Source organism: Miniopterus natalensis, chromosome 1, assembly GCF_054644295.1.
Source record: "Miniopterus natalensis isolate mMinNat1 chromosome 1, mMinNat1.hap1, whole genome shotgun sequence".
Taxonomy (NCBI): Eukaryota; Metazoa; Chordata; class Mammalia; order Chiroptera; family Miniopteridae; genus Miniopterus; species Miniopterus natalensis.
In genome coordinates this window covers 183,454,901-183,468,152 of record NC_142081.1, presented here as the reverse complement: position 1 = coordinate 183,468,152, position 13,252 = coordinate 183,454,901, and the positions used below count along the sequence as shown (strand labels likewise).

The window sequence follows — 13,252 nt, the reverse complement described above, 5'->3', positions numbered from 1 at the left end:
AGATAAAACCATAATAATGTATAAAAACAAAACAGTACTGGGAAGTATTACTCAATACCCAGGCAACAGTTATTTTTAAAAGGCAGTGCTAGTCTATTGTTTGTCTACATACAATGTTAAAAAATATAAATAACATCTGTAGAAAGAAACAACTCTCCATGCTGTACTAAGCTAAATATATATATATAAAAAAATAGACATCTTACAAAATGGGTTTCTGAGAGTCATAGGGAAGCTCCACAAACGAGCTATGCATGGTCTAGTTACAGCGATTGCAGTGTAAGACTTACACAGCTACCCAACCAAACGCTTATTTACTTGGCACCCATTTCCTAGTGGAACAGGCTCACCAACTTATAAATAGGCAACATGCCATCTTAACAGATGGTGGTGGGTATTTGCAGCCAAAATACCATGAATGAACATCAGATGTGTTTGTGGAGGGCAGGAGATCCAATCAAAAACGCCCAAACAGCTGTCTTTCCCAAAGTTATGAACCCAGGGTTGACGGCACTTGCCACTCTTACTCCATCTCTTGTGACATTAAGTTCTCTCAAACCCCCTCAAAGGAAGAAGTTGTCTTCTTTCCTTCATAAGAAATAAACCATAAGAAATATTCTTTATACACTGGACTATGTGTGTCTATGTTTGTGTTCATAGTGTTTTTCTTATAAATATGTTCATTTCAGTTACCATCTTGAATGTATGTCCAAAGGAAATAGCACATATACACTCAAATCTGGTATTGGTGATATGCATTATAATCATTGTCATAATTATTATTTACAGCCACAAATCTGTCTCTGGCAATTAAGAAAACAACTCTGTTGTTAGACGGCCTGCTGGATAGTAAATGTCTCTAGCTCTTTGCATTGGCAGAAAGGAAAACTGGTCTGCTTTTGTCTAGATCTGTTTCCCAGCAGCTGTTAGGAAATGCAATGCAGTCTGAGAATGGTAATTATGACCTTACTCCTTAGAAATTGTAAAAACCTAATCAACATACATGACACATCAATAAAAAAGAAGATTCCTTAGGAAAGTAGAAAGAGAACTGAAAATAAGCAATAAAAGGATGAACTATAAAGTCAATAATACATGAAAATATATTAAAGTTAATTTCAATTAAAAGTGTAAAATTGAAGCGCTTCAATTAATTATTTTTTATTGATCTTATTAGTATAGAATAGGTAAGCCTTCGAGACAGACAGCATGGAGGAACCTGGAGAGCACTATGCTAAGCCAAATAAGCCAGTCTGAAAAATACAAGTATTGCATGATCTCACTTATATGTGGAATCTAATGAACAAAAAAAAATGAGGAACAAAATAGATCCACAGACATTGAAGCATGCAACAGACTGATGTATTTCAGAAAGAAGCGGGGGGGAGGCGGGAAGAGATTAACCAAAGAGCTTATATGCATAGCCAGTGGTCACACAGTAGTGAGGGGAAGGCCTGGGGAGAGGCCTGGAGCGGGGTGGAGGGGTCAATGGGAACATCTGTAATGCTTTCAACAATAAAGATTAAAAAAAAGAATATTGAAAAGGACCAGTTTTCATCATTCTTCATGAGACCATAAGCGCTACAGCCTTTTGGGATGGAGAGAGAGAGGACCAGCAAGCCGGACAGACAGAGAGAGAGAGAGAGAGAGGTATGAAAATTGATGTTCTCCAGTTATCTGAAGAACAATGGCAAAGATAAAAGGGATCTTCTTAAGGTGTTTATATTTGTTTTTTCATTTGTTTACTTTTGTAAAAATGTACACATTGATGTCATTTAAAAATTGTGTTTTCAATAGAAATAAATTAAACAAAAATTCTATACACCACACCAAATTATGAAAATATATTAAGGTTCTAAACACATTGTAAATGTTAGCTAAGGTTTAATTCAATGCCTTAAACTTCAGCTTGTAAAATAATAATTATGGAATCTAATAAAATACAGATTCCCTAGCTCCACTTTCAGAGCTTCTAATCAGTACACCCAGGGACTGAACTATGAATATACATTATTAACAAAGACTCAAGATGACTCTGATACCAGTGTTCTCTGTGGAATACACTTTAAGAAGCACTGTATTGATGAACTAAAAACAAAAACCTGGAGTCTACACTAGAGTTTTGTTTTGATTTTATTTCAATGTGTACTCATTACTTTAAAAGGAAACATTCTCCACAGTGACTGTTTTCCCTTGATCAGATTTCTCTCAGTTATGATGTAGAAAATCTAGGAACATTTTCAGTGTATTCATAGCATCCATGTTATACTTACCTTAAAGATTAATCACAGTTTCATAACTGCTTTTCTCCAGGTTAGCCTCTGTCTCATAAAGTGTGAGCTTTGTGAAACCATGTATGACACCTCGCTTTTTCACTGACGAGTCCCTAATGTCTTGTAGAGGTTTGGCACATAATAAATGCTACATAGTATTTGTTGGATATGGGTGGATAGTTGCAACTGTGAAAATGAGTGAATGAACAGCTATTAATCTCATATTGTTTTATTTTTATATATACAATCTTTTTTCTTAACTAGGCTCAGAATTTTAAAATCATTTTTTCTTTATAAACTACAATGAAAGCAAATGCAAGTAAAGCTTGTTTTAGAGATTAGAGAGAATAACAAAATACCGAATGTTCTTTTGCAGCTTTTAGTTTATTTACTGTACTGAAAAGATAATCTGCCAGTGGAAGGATGCAGAGTGGTTTAAAAGGTAGAATTTAAATTAGAGTTCCAGGATTTGGATTCTAGCCTCAAAAATTTTTAGTTTGGTGAAACTGGGCAAGTTTCTTAAACCTCCTATATCTCTATTTTTTTTAATTGGTAAAATGGAAGTGGAAATATGGCTATATCTGTAGACTCCTGCAAGGGTGAAATGTATTATTTGTAATCATACCTGACTTACATTAAGCACTAAATAAATGATTGTCAAATAAATTCAGGGTGATATTAATATAGGCTCTTCTATATTCATTATTATAATCTGGGTCTAGAAAGTACAATGATTTCATTAGTTGGGAGTCCGTTGAGTAATTAATAAACCATTGTACTAGATATAGGTTACCATGTGATTAATGCAATCCATACTTTTAGCCAATTAGGCTATTAGTTCAGTGGTTGACTTTTTTGAGATTTATTGATGCCCTTCTTGCTCTTCCAATGGGTGGTTTTGAGCACTGTGCCCTAGGCATATCCTTGTCATCATGGGTTTTTAATGTATTGTGTTGGGAGAGAACTATTTTAAAAATAAATAAAAAGTATATAATAACAATATTTTATATGTAATATAGATGATACTCACAGATGTTAACAGACAGTATGTTATCTCTATAAATTTATTCCCAAATTCTAATCTTAGGTTTCAGATGTTTGCATGTACATGTGTGTGTGTGTAGCAGTTAATCTATTTACAATCATATTCCTTTTTTCTATTTCTATGGTAAAAATATGCCTAAGGCAGTAATCAAGAAACAACATGTCCCTGTTCATATCAAAATAATTAAAGAAAATTGCTAACTGAAATATTTAAGAATACATATAACACTGATTCTAAACTAGATCAAATACTGGCCCGATCCCAACTATTACACTATTATGAGAGAGGTAGGAAAGATCATGCATAAACTTGTGGAAGTATATTGTTTCCAATTATGGACAAAAATAAGCTAATTTTTCTTATGATTGCCACGTGAATGGTTGAAGTTCCTCTGCAACCTCACACCTTTAGCATGGAGTCTTCCAGCAACAACTCATTGTACGGCTCCTCCTCTCACTCTCTTAGATGGTAAAGTTCATTGTTTTCACTCCCACTGGAATTGGGTCAGGAATCATTTTTCTTGCCAGAGGAGAAGACGGAAGGAGTGGATGAGATGATGACAGTCTGACACAACCGATTTTCTCATGAAGTTAGAACTTAAATTAGCTTCATCTGTTTGAGTATTTTTAGGTATTACCTGAGTTCTGGACACCCACAATGCCAAGACAAGTTAAAGAAGCAGGACAGAAGAAACAAGATAAAGATCCTAAGGGAATTATTGTTATTTTTTAAACTTCTGATGAAGTCGATTTTGGTGGTCCCAATGAGAAAACCAAGGGAGAGTGGAAACTTTTCTTTCCACCTTCTTTGCCTTTACCTCCTATAGAGTTTTATGTGCTAATGATTTTTCAAAATTCAAATATTCATAATTTGGGATGCATCTTTTGGCAGTGCTACTCAAATAAAATACAAGAGATATGTATGGTTTACAAATTGGAATTGTAACCTCCTACTTATAATATTGTTTGTATCCACATTTTTTTAGGATGTTGCCTTAGAAATGCTTGAAGGTGTTTCTGTATAAAGACAAGAGACGAATCTAATTGATCTCAATGTGAGTATTTTAAAAATATATAATGTGATTCTATTATTAATAGTTATTAATCTCTAGTTTATCACTTAATTACTATATGGTTAATATATGTCCTTGCTTTGTTCTTAATGCAAATTATCTTCTATTCATTCTGGTTCAGTTACTGTGGTGAATTTTCTATGTTTCTGGTTTTAATTTTGTTTAAATATTGGGCACTTTCAGGCTAGACAGGCAATTTCTCAGTTTTAAACCATTAAAATGAATTTGTAGCCTTCTAAGTCTCTCTGGCTTCAGTCTCTTAATGTGCTTTTTGTTTGCTTGTTTTGTTTTTGTTTTTATTTTTTGATTTGAGAGCAAGACAGAAACATCTATGAGAGAGAACCATTGATCAGCTGCCTTCTGCACGATCGAGCCCATAACCCAGGCATGTGTCCTGACCAGGAATCAAACCTGCGATGCTCAATCAACTGAGCCACGCCAGCCATGGCTGTCTTGAGTTTCTTAAAGACTAACCCATACATACTTTTTTTTCTTGGCAGAACTCAACAAGTAGTTTTATATAAACCCTAGTTTATTGTATTAATTGCACAAATATGTGCAGTACTAACATTTTCTGAGATATGATTCTTATGTGGAAATTTCTTGGCTGCAAATCATGACATTAGTATCAGGAAAAGTTTTCGAGAACACGGTGTCTTTTAGGTTGAATGTTACCAGAAGACTCTCTGATTTCTTTTTCTCTATATGTGGTCCATCAGGTGCACCTTTCCTCTGTTACAAACAATACTGGCTCACCTGAGTTATTCTTTCCATCACAGTCATGTTGGTTCTTTTGGTAGTCGTCATAACTGTCATTCTTCTATGTGTGTTCTTTCTCAGTAAAAAATGTGATTAATAGAAAGAGTATCTGAGATTGCTAGCGCAAGTTAAATTAACAATCTAAGCTCGGCAGGGTGTGTCTCAGAGGTTGAACATCAATCTAGGACCCAGGAGATCGAGGTTCAATTCCCGGTCAGGGCACATGCTGGGGTTGCGGGCTCGATCCCCAGTTGGGGGCATGCAGGAGGCAGCCGATCAATGACTCTCTCATCATTGATGTTTTTCTCTCTTTCTTTCCCTCTCCCTTCCACTCCCTGAAATGAATAAAAATATATTTATATATAAAAGAAAATCTAAGACCAAAGAATCAAGCAAGAATTGGCATAAAAAGGCTTGTGAATTAAAATAAAAGCTTCATTAATAATCAATGATCTAGTATTTACTTGGCAACTTCAAATGCATTTTCTCCTCAAACATCAGAAAAAAAATTGTCACCATATGACATGTAATTTTTATATCTAAACTGTTTTATAAATAATATTTCTACTTTATTGAATGTTTACAATAGCCTGGTTCTTCTGTGCGGTTATATATACATATATGTGTGTTAGCTTATGTTCCCTTCAGTCCATCCTACAAATTTGATACTATTATTATGTCTATTCTGTGGGTAAGGATTCTGAGCATCAGCCTGATATCTCACAGCCAGCACAAGGTAAAGATATGTTTCAAATCCATGTGTCAATATCCATATGCCATACTACAAACCAATATTCAGCACAGAAAGTCCTTATATATTGAAGGACTTCAGTCTATAAAGCAATTTAGTGATTCTTCATATACAACATGACTAATAAAAGTTGATGGCTTTTATTGACAGCTATTCCTAAGAAAGATGAGAGCAGAACTCCCTGGTTAATCGCAAAACAGTTTATGAAACCATAGCAACAGAATGATAGATTAGATGAACACTTTATAATTGGGTAGGAGGAAGGGGAGATTTGCACATTTAAAATGTAATTTAGGGAAATAGAACTTATGGTATTACATGAAGAGTAATATTTAAATGTTAAATATTTTAAGGCCTCAAATTTATATTTAATTCAGAAAGAGAAATGTCTGTCAAGATTAATTATACTAGCAAAATGGTAACTCCTTATTTCATTATTAAATAGCAATAATAATAATATACTTAACTTTTATTCTCTCCACAAATATTGAATTCCTACTCTATGTCAATCACTATTCAAAATTGTATTGTTTCAACAGCGAATGGGACAGAAAATACACCTCCATGTATGGATTTTTATTTTTATCTGGGGAACAGGCAGAGAAGTTAAAGTAAAAAAAAAAAAAAAGAGGGAGCTGATTTTCAATGCAGAGGCTATAGTAATAGCTAACTTTTATTGGTTTTTTATTATGTGAAAGGCTTTTTAAAATATCATTTACATAGATAACTCCATTCTTTTTCAGAACTACACTGTCAGGTAGGAAATTTTATCATTCATATTTTTCAGGTTAGGAAACTCAAGCATGTATACATTAAATAGCTGAGGTGAGGTTCAAGGCAGGAAATGTATTTTTAATTAACAGACTTAATTTTTTTAGTTTTAGATTCCTCTGTCCATTCATGAGGGCTCAATGCCTATGGCTAATCACCTCCAAATACCATCACACTGGGGATTAGGATTTAACATATGAATTTTGGGAGGAATGTTCAGTCTATAACAGACAGGATGAAGCCTTGACAGACGGGCTTATTTCACTATACATTATACATTTAAGTTTACTCCCTGTCTTTTCACAACTAGACAGCTCATTGATTTTTAATACTGAATTATAGTCAATTGTCTGGATGTTCCACAGTTCATTTATCTGTTCACCTTCTGAAGGACGTCTTGGTTGCTTCTAGTTTTGTCAGTTATGAATAGGGTGCTATAAGTACTAAGGTACAGGTTTTTCTCAGCTTGTTTGGTTAACTACCAAGTAGCACAATTGCTGGATTGTATTAGGCTAATTTAGTTATACAAGCAACTGCCAAATTATCTTCCAAAGTAGTTTTTCCATTTTGTGTTCCTACTAGCAATAAATGAGAGTTCCTGTTTCTCTACATCCTTGCCAGCCTTTGGTGTTCTCATTTTTTTTAAAAAAATAGGCTCTCTAAGAGATATGTAGTGCTGTTTCATAATCTCAATTTGCAATTCTTTAATAATATATTAAAATGAACATTTTGTCACTTCCTTATGTGCCATTTGTGTTTCCTGTTTGGTGAGGAATCTGTTCAGATAATTTGACCACTTCTTAATCAGATTATTTGTGTTTCAGTTTGTTTCTTGTGGTCAAAATATTAACCATTCTGTTATATTGGCTTGTAAAGTGCTGTGTAGACAGTGGAACAGGGTAAGAAAATAGAAGCAATTTGGAGGCTGAAGAGCCTGCTTTATATTTTACATAGGAATGTCAGGAAAGGCCGTTTCGTGGAAGCAGTATTTCACCTGAGTTCTGAATGATGAAAACTCAGACAGGAAAATACTGGGGAGCAGAGGACGGTTTCATTAAACTCTTGAGTTACGGTGTCCTAAATTGTAAAATAAAGATCTCTTTTTAAAGATAGACTGTCCTTTTGCTCGTAGCAATTAGATGGATGGAATCAAGAATTATCTTTAAATGTGGCCTCTAATATGTGGACTGTTCACGTATCTTTCTTCTGTGCCATCATCTGGACTTTGGATACCTGGCATCACTGTAGATACATTGTTAGTGGAATATACAGAATGACTTATATTTTTGTGTCTTCCTACTTTCAAATGAGAATTTCTTCTGATTAAATTTCAGTAGAGAGCTAAATAGTACTTACAAATATGTATGCATAAAGACCTTTTGACAATTAATGTTTAATTTGCACACAAATCACATTGCTTTTAATTTCTGATATTTTAGTTTCAAAAACGGACACTGGTCAATTTAAGCAGAAAAAAAAAATACATAAATTGATGGATATTAGATAGATAATATACATCTCAGAAGGGCCAAAAAAACAGACACAGAAGCTGTGTAGTCTGGACCATTCTCTCCCAATGCCCCCTCCTCACTGGTTCTGTGAAGGCAGCACTACCACGACGCTGGCCACACTGGGCACTGGACGCCGCTGTAACTTCTTGTACCTGTTGCCCTGGAAAACCGACTCTAATCGCTGCACTGGCTTCAAGTTTTGGGCTTTGTTTTGTTTTCCCTGCATATATTTCGCTTTGCATCCCAAGCTTCAAACCTGGGAGGCAGATATTTCTGATTGATGGAGCCCAGGTCACGTGTCCATACTCTGGCTGCAAGGCAAGTTCAGCAAATGAATCAATTACTTGGCACTTTATGCTTCATTAATGTCACATAAATGCAGATAAGACAGAATATTCCTTAAACTTCAAAAGAAGTTCAGGTGTTGAGGGTCCCAAAAGAATATCAACTTTATAGGGTATGCTGTATTTCAGAATATACTTTTTCCTAAAAAAAATATACTCTAACTTTCATTCGCTAATGTTGTTGTGTTATCTTAGAATTTTTAGTGTGACAGATACAAAAAAACTGTCACAGTATTTTCCTAATATGTGTAATGGTATGTAGCATTCTGGCTCTCCCATCAAGGGTTGATTTTTTTATTAGCGTGGAGTCTGGGTTTGATCGTGTTACTTGCTTTGGATAATAAGACTTAGAAATATTGTAAGCAGAGGTTTGAAAGTGCCTGTGTATAGGGCCTTGCTCTGTTGATAATCTTGTGCAACCTATAGTCAACATAATGGGAACTAAACTGGAGAGCCAGCTGTGTGATGACACACATCCCAGTCATCCCATTGCCTACCAGAAGACGGCAATGTATTAGGGAGAATAGGTGAAGAAGCTACATGATTGGTAGTAGCTGAAGACTAATCCAAATTACTGAATCATACAAATGAAGCATAACTTGGGGACTCGTTGTTTTAATCTAAATTTTAAGGTGCTTTGTTCTGAGCAAATGACATATGAAACAATTAGTGTTTACTCCTTTGCATATATCATAGAGCTGGGTTTTTTATTCTTTAATTTGATGCCTGTTTCATTGAAAGTGAATAGCTAAAAATTAACTAATTATTGTTTTTAAGTGTACAGGACACATATTGGGCATGGTTTCTAAAGTAGCTTCATGGAAGAAAATCTAGTTATTTTTTTTCACTATAGATAACATTTGAAATGCTTCCTGAATTTTTTTAACAGCATGCCATCTTGTCATACTTAGCACTTTTCAACATAGATGATGGTATAAATTTTTTTATTTCTGTTCTGCCATTCATATATCAATTGGTTTCAAAAGTAAAAGTCCATTGTAACTAAAAAAAAAATAAGTGACAATTTTAGATCTGAAACAAGTTGGTTATTCTTAACTAGAGAAATGGAAAATGACATGAACTCTTAAGTGTTTGACAGATCAGTGACTCAAAGCTTTCATAATATTTAATGACTACAGGATTGCAGTGGATATAGCTTTGAGGTCCGTGTAGCATGTACTTCACCAGGGAATACTGGTCAACCCCTGTGCTGTCGGTAAAATATACTTTAAGCTCTAATGAACATGGTATCTTTTATAATGTTCATTGAATAGTCCGGTGAAGCAGTTTCTAAGCTGAATTCATATGTGATTTGTAAGTGACTTGTCCAACTCACTTGTCGTGGATGGCTAAAGCATGTTTCCCCAAGTATTTTCCTTCAAATTATATATCGTGAGGAAAGACTACTGTTCATTATGTCAAAATTCCAATCAATAATTTCTAATATATATAAAAGTGATGACCTTAATGTAAAAAGTATAGAAGCGTGTTCCTAGATTTGCTGTGTTGTAATTATGGATAAACTAGTTTTAAATAAAAACAGATTTTTGTGACTTTGTTCATATTATGTCATTGACCTTGTATCCTCATATTTGGTTGTATTCACAATCTTCTAGTCAAGCCATCTTGCAGAATTTAATTTAGAATGCATTATAGAAAATTGTTTAGCATTTAAAGGCTAACATATATCAATATGCATAACTGAAAGTAGGTTTTATAGATAGCCAATAGAGTCAATATAAATTCTTAAGGATAGTATATGTAGACTAATGTATTTCAGCTGTGCAAATTTGACAAAAATAAAAAATAAAAGGGGTGTGTGTGTGTACTAAGCCAATGAAATCAAGAGAAGTAGGAATTTAAATTATTACCAAGGACAAATACTATAAAAATATGATTTGAACTATTTCACTAGCTGACATTTATCTCAGCTTCTCCATATAACAACACAGTAATAGAGAATAAATGGCATCCAAACTAAATTAGATTTGTCCATGAAAATGGGTAGTAAAAATGTGAGTATTAGTTGCCAGAGTCTCAAAGAGCAATATGACAACAATCATTATATTTGTAAATCATAGTATATTACAACTAAAATATTAATTAATGCATTAGAAATGAACCCATTTTACTATATTTAGTATTTAAATATAACTTTATATTCAGTGTTTAATATAAATTCCTTTAGTTGAAGTTTTAATATAGTCTTGAGTTCTACTTCCAATTTCAGTTCTACCATTTGACCTCAACTAATTTATTAAATGGACACTAAAAGAATAGCCCTCTTGCACATAGAAACATAAATAATACCCTCGATTAGAATTCCCAATTTAATTTTTCTGGTAAAATTTGATTTAAAAAATGTCTGATACTTTTTAATAGAAAAGTTTAGCTGTTGATACTGCTTCCTATAACTATATAAATTATGATAACTGACAAAACATGGGCAGCATAAATTCTGAAATTTGCAAACTGTGACCTGTATTATGTGCTAACTGGATCTGTTACCAGTAATCCCATTAGGGATTTTAATTCCTATTTGTGCAGTTGACAAAATTGATATCCAGAATCATCAAGGCGTTTATCAAGTAGAGGACCTGAAGCTGCAATCCATATTTTTGATCAAGGTTATTTCTTTTCCTAATAAGAATTTATAGCTACCTGCTAAATAAGATTTATCTGTATGTTACCTTTATTTTTCCCATTCCAAAGGAGTATTGAATTTAAAGATTGAAAAATAGGTTATTATGTCAATAAATAGAGAAGCCATATAAGAGTTATGCTTCTATAATTTCTGGTCAATAATAAGTCAGTAATTTCATTCTTAAAATATCCCTCAGAAACAATGAGCTTTTCCAATCATAAAATAACTCCTGGGAAAGGAAGGTAGGACTAAAATAAGAGAGTATTACAGCAAAGCAAAACAATACAAAACAAAAAAAGCAGAACAAAAAAAAAGTTGTTGGATTGAATTAATGAGTAATAATAGATCAAAGGTGATTGCTTGGTTTTTTTGGTGTTTTTTTTTTTAAACATATCTTTATTGATTTCAGAGAGAGGAAAGGAGAGGGAGAGAGGGAGAGATAGAAACATCAATGATGAGAGAGTCATTGATCAGCTGCAGCCCGCAACCGGGGCATGTGCCCTGACGGGGAATCAAACCCTGATCCCCTGGATCCTAGGTCGATGCTCAACCTCTGAGCCATGCTTGGCCAGGCAAAGGTGATAGCTTGTTAAACAAACCAGGCAGGACTTCCATAAGAAATTAAATGAAATGTAATGAATGTATTTAGAGTGGTATAAAACATTAGTTTTAAAACATTGGAAACATTTATTTCAGATAATAATTTTTTATATGTTATAACCATTATGCATTCCAGATATGTAATAACACAGCATATTAATCTGAAAGAGTTCTTAAGGATAAGTGAATGTAGAAAAAAAATGAATACATTTCACTCTTTATGTAGAATAATTTTCAATGGCTTCTTATATCCAACTAGTAGATATCTTAGCATATTAGCTAAGGTACCTCAGGTCTTAATCCAAAATTGTGCATTTTTCTTTTTATGCCACCAAAGCCCTAAAATATTTATATTTTCCTGCAAACTTATTGATAACCAAGGACTGGAATGTATAATATGCTCAATTTGCATGCTAACAGGAACTTGACTTTTAGACATACTCTCAGTAACCGCAAGCCACCACTGATCAAACATTAAATGGACTGGAGTACTAGATTAACCTTAAAGAAACAGCAAAATTCTGCAGCGTTTCCTGAGACTTACCTAAAACATAAGAAATTATTGCTTTATTATAGCAATGAAGTTTTCAATTAACACAAATAATGAATTTATTAGCATATCCCATTTTTCAAAAACCTGTATGCACACATGTTATACAAAACAAGTGTAATAGACCATGTTTCCCTTGGTAATTTTCATATAAAAGTTATATTATTTTAATATCAAAATATATTTAAAGGGGAATTTTATTTATTTATTTATTTATTTACTTACTTACTTATATTTATTTTTAATTATCCCTTGAGGATATTTTTTCCATTTCTTTTTCAGAGAGAGTGGATGGGAGAGAGAGAGAAACATCGATGTAAGAGAGACACATCAATTGGTTGCCTCCTGAGAGCACCCTGACCAGGGCTGGGGACTGAGCCTGCAACCCAGGTACTTGACCTTGGCCGGAAACAAACCCAGGACCCTTCTGTCCACAGGCCGACTCTCTAACCACTGAGCCAAACCGGCCAGGGCTTACAGGAGAATTATTTAGATCTGAGGCCTCTCTTCCTAATTCAAGTTATTACCCAGCACCCCAAAACAGCGGTGACTAACCTACTAGGTAAGCGCACAGTGGGTCTTTCCATTATGGACAGGTAGTTCTAACCACCTGCCCAAGAACCAAGAATGTTAACAATTTGCCACTCAGACCCCAAGAGTAATTTCCAAGATTCATATCAAGTTCATGATTGTTTAAAGTAATTTCTCCAACACTTTAAATTTTTGAAATAATCTAGATAAGTTCAACCCACTAAAATTCCACTTGAATTTAATTTCCTGGGCTTTGGTTACATGAGCAAAATGATTTTGTTTGGTTTCGGGGTTGTGCTTGAATACGACTCAAGTTAATCACTTCGGCACTTGAACGTCTTTAACTCAAGGATTTCCCTGGACGGGCATTTCAAGAATGGCTTTATGTTCTTCATGTCATC

At 34.0% G+C, this 13,252-nt stretch overlaps 1 long non-coding RNA gene across 1 annotated transcript in view; it reads left to right on the top strand.

The window, feature by feature from the left end:
• Positions 1-4,376, top strand: part of LOC107524255 (uncharacterized) — an 82,659-nt gene extending 78,283 nt beyond the window's left edge. The window contains exon 3 of the long non-coding RNA XR_001601947.2: positions 4,304-4,376. This is a non-coding gene — a long non-coding RNA (uncharacterized LOC107524255). The remainder of the gene's footprint in view (positions 1-4,303) is intronic.
• The last annotated feature ends 8,876 nt before the right edge of the window (positions 4,377-13,252 follow it).